Below are 4,304 nucleotides of genomic sequence, written 5' to 3'. Positions count from 1 at the left end.
GCTCGATAAATAGGATTGACTGACTGACCGATTTCCCCTCCAACCAAAGCTCAAAGGTCCAGGAACCCCTCACTTGTGTTACCCCTCCTCTCCCGGTTCAGGTCATCACAATCCTCAGCTCTTCCCTTTGGCCTAATCCCGCTCCTGGAAGCCAGCTCCTCTTCCCTCTCCCCTTCCCCTCTCTTTCTTTCCTCCCCAGTTCTCTCTGGACTCAAGACCTCTCCTGTAGATCGTTTAGGTTGGCCCAGGCTGCTTCCTCTGCCATCTCCTCCCTTTCCCTGGCTGGTGGAGTTCCCCTGCTCCTATTCCTACCCCTGCCCTGCTCCCCCAGCTCTGCCTTTGGATGCCAGAAGGATCATCTCTCCTGCATCCAGTTGGCCTCCCTGTCCAGCGGACCCTCCCTCCCCTGCCTTCAGCTTATAGAAAATCCCTTCCTTCAGAGAGTCCTAGATTCAAGGGAGTCAGTCAGTCTTTCCTTGGCCTAAATTGGCCCTCTCAAATTCCAACCCAGGCCCACCCCCAGCTCTGATCCTGGTTTGACTTCAAACCCTGGGGGAGATTGCCCCTGATTGGGCAAATCACTTGACCTCAATGTGCCACAGTTTCCCCATCTGTAGAATGGGGATACAATGCCTGCTTTCCTCTTAGACTGTGAACCCCATGTGGAACAGGGGCTGGAATTGGATCTGATTATATAGTATCCATTTCAAAGCCTAGCACAGTTCTTGGCACACAGTAGGTGCTCAATAAATAGCACAACATACTAACTAGCCAGTCCATAGGCATCGATCCATGGGGATGATGGGGCCCGTTGGCCCCCAGGTTTCCAGCTAAGGGGGAGCAGCAAAACTGTTTCACCCCAAGTCAGTCAGTCAATCAATCTTATTTACTGAGTGCTTACTGCACGCAGAACACTGTACTAAGCACTTGGGAGAGAACAATGTAACAATAAACAGACACATTCCCTGCCCACAGCGAGTTTACAGTCTGGAGGGGGAGACAGACATTAATAGAAATAAATCAATTACAGATATGGACGTAAGTGCTTTGGGGCTCAGAGGAGGAGATAAATAAAGGGAGCAGGTCAGGGTGACGCTTGGTCGGGGCTCTCAGCCTCATTCACCCGGATCTCCAGCAAGACCTCAGAGCTTCCAAGAGGGGCTGGAAAGAGTCAAAAGTCACATCGTTCCGACCTGTTAGCTCTCCAAAGTTTTCCTCCATTCCCAAGACCCTTCCCATAAGCTGTCCCTTCCCTAAAAACCCCATACCTTTTCCACCTCAACTCTCAGGACGAAACTCTGTCTCTCTGGCCCCAACCCTAATCCCAGCCCAGACTCCAGCACAGAACCCAGTCCTGAAACCGACTCTGGTCCCCTCCTTGACCGTGACCCCAATCCTGCTCCAGTCCTGATGCCCGCTCCCATGTTACAGTGCCCCAGCCCCTTCTCCGACCCTGACCCCATCCTGGTCCCCATCCTGACCCCGTTGAGGACCCCAGGCCTGCTCCTCTGTCCCCTTCCCATCAATTGGTCTTCCCCTCACGTCTGGCTTCTCCCCCGCCCAGCGGTGGCGGCATGATTCCTGGAACAGCAGCCCGCCCTTCTATGCCAACGCCTATTCCTGCTTCCTCCTTCCCTCTGCCCTCCTCTGCTCCCATCCCTTCCTGTCATCCTCTCACCCCTTCTACCCCTCTGCGTCACTTCTCCCTCTCTCTCCATCTCCACTTCCCCTCTCTCCTCGTTTAATTCCATCTCCCTTCCCCTGCTAACTCCTCAGGCTCTGCTCCCAGGACTCTCCAGTCCCACATCACCTGCCATCTGGATTCTTTCTGTCCATCTGTTTGGGAGAGAGGCAGAGGCCAGAGGCTGGGGGAGCGGGACCACCCTTAATCGTGGAAACCGCTCCCCGAAATGGGGCTGGTAGCTCAGGACTCACAGGGGGCAGAGACCGGTCCCAGGAAACACCATCAACACTGGGATCGAGCTATGACCTGGAGTGGTGTTCAAAGCCTGGGAGGGTGAGAACGTGTGCCTGGAGCCACGGAGAGAATGAGAGGGGATGGGCTGCAGAAGATGAATGATGGGCAGGGGATGGAGCTATACTAACAAAGGATTTTCTAGGCCAATGAGGAGGTGTGTCTAGGATAATGTGGGGGAATGTCTAGGCCTGTCTACGCCAGGGGGGTATGGGAGAATGGAGGTGTCTCGGATATTTCCGGGAGTCTGCTGGTAATGTTTGGTGTGGCTCCTGGAAAAGAGAGCAGCATGGACAAGTACATAGAGAAAAAGCCAGGGAATCAGAAGGACCTGGGTTTTATTGTCCCTCTGGCACTTGTCTGCTGTATGACCTTGGGCAAGTCATTACACTTGTCTGTACCTCAGTTACCTCATCTGTAAAATGGGGATTGAGACAGTGAGCCCCAGGTGGGACAGGGATCGTGTCCAACCTGATTATCTTGTATTTACCCCAGTGCTTAGAACTGTGCTTGGCATGTAGTAAGCACCTAACAAATACTATTTTTATAATTGTTGTTATTATCATCATTATTATTGTCATTATTATTCACACCCTCACCCTGTCACTTCCCCGGGAGTGAATGCAAGATTGGAAGCCCCTTTCCCATACCAGATCCAACGGGAGCTTCGGTATGCTTCCGGAACATACCCAGAGTCCCCGGAAGGAGCCTGCATCTTGTCCATCGCCAGGTTCCTCTGCTTCCAATCAGGATTAGACTTTTGGTTTGGCACAGGATGAGGATCATGATTTTGGTTTGGATTAAGCGTGAAACTTGGGAAGAGGTTAGTGGTAAGTTTAAGGTTAGAATTGGGGTTGGGTTTTCGAATTGGGTTTGGATAAGGGTTAGGGCTAAAATTCAGGGTTAGTTTAGGGTTTGGATTGGGTTTCGAGTGTTGGATTGTGGGTATTGTTAATATTTGAGCAAAATTTTTTTAGGGTGAAAGTTGAGATTTAAGTGGTAACTGGGAACATGGTTGGAGTTAGGGATTGGTTTGGGGTTTGAGTATCTGTTGAGTAACTCCGGCTTGTGGTTCGGGTTCCATTAGGAATTAGATTTTGATTAGTTTAGGGTTTGAAGTTTATGTGCTATTAAGGTTTGGATTAGTGTTACAGTTAGGGACAAGATTGGAATTAGGCAATTTTACCATAACAGAAATAAAGTTAGGCTAGGGATTAATCTAATAATTATAGCATGATAAAAATTAGGGTTAAAGTTAGGATTGGGGTTAGGCTAGTAAGGGTGTTGGGTACTGTTCAGATTAGGGTTAATTTCCATCAATCGTATTTATTGAGGGCTTCCTATGTCCAAAACACTCTACTAAATGCTTGGGAGAGCACAACAGAACTAGCAGACATGTTCCCTGTTCATGATAAGTTTACAGTCTGAGATCTATTGCCAGGTTTATGCCTAGCAATAGGGTAAAGACTGGATTCCCCTCTCAAGGTTGCTCCTGGAGAGTTTCCAGTACTCTACCAGTCTCTACCATAGGCGGGAGAGTCAAGCAGAGGCCTATCCATTCCATTCCTAGCTTGGGCAGTGACTAGCGAGTGGAAGGCAATCTGCTACAAGTTAAAACTCACCTATTCGGGGCAGCAGCAACATGGAAGAGAGTCAAGGGTGGAGACTCAAGTTTACTGAGAAGGAGGCAATGGTAAACCACTTCTGTATTTTTACCAAGAAAACGCGATGGTTACACTACCAGAATGATTGCAGATGGAGATGGGGCGTTCTAGGGGAGATGTGTCCATGGCGTCACTATGGGTTGGAGATGACTTGACAGCATTAGATGAGACAAAGATCAGATTGCGCTAAGTTTAAAATTCTAGTATAATTAAAGGCTTATGATGAGCCCCTAGCCCTGACATTGGTAATGGGAAAAGAACTTCAGGCCCTATTGAAACCAGGAGATCAGGGTTCTCATTCCGGCCCAGCAAGTAGGTGAACACCTGTCAGTCAGTCAATCACATTTATTGAGAGCTTATGTGGGCAGAGCACTGTACTAAGCACTTGAGAGAATACATTGTAACAGTAGAACAAACACATTCCCTGCTCACAAGAAGCCTGTGGTCTAGAGGGGGAGACAGACTTTAATATAAATGAATAAATTACTCCTGTTGGGTCCATGCCATCCGGGCAGAAGGTTTCAACTGAAGAACCATACGTGTGGCTTGGATAGAGCCCAGGCCTGAGAGTCTGAAGGACCGAGGTTCTAATCCCGGCTCTGCCACGTGTCTGCTGCGTGACCTTGGGCAAGTCACTTCTAGGCTGTGAGCCCATTGTTGGTTAG

At 49.4% G+C, this 4,304-nt stretch overlaps 1 non-coding gene across 1 annotated transcript; it reads left to right on the top strand.

The window, feature by feature from the left end:
• The first annotated feature begins 3,449 nt into the window (after nt 1-3,449).
• On the top strand, nt 3,450-3,587 carry LOC119946300. Its single transcript, XR_005456406.1, has one exon. It is a non-coding gene; the product is annotated as a small nucleolar RNA SNORA7 (small nucleolar RNA).
• Nucleotides 3,588-4,304: the final 717 nt, after the last annotated feature.

The sequence above is a fragment of the Tachyglossus aculeatus genome, chromosome 26 (assembly GCF_015852505.1).
Source record: "Tachyglossus aculeatus isolate mTacAcu1 chromosome 26, mTacAcu1.pri, whole genome shotgun sequence".
Taxonomy (NCBI): Eukaryota; Metazoa; Chordata; class Mammalia; order Monotremata; family Tachyglossidae; genus Tachyglossus; species Tachyglossus aculeatus.
This window is presented reverse-complemented; position numbering and strand designations above follow the sequence as displayed.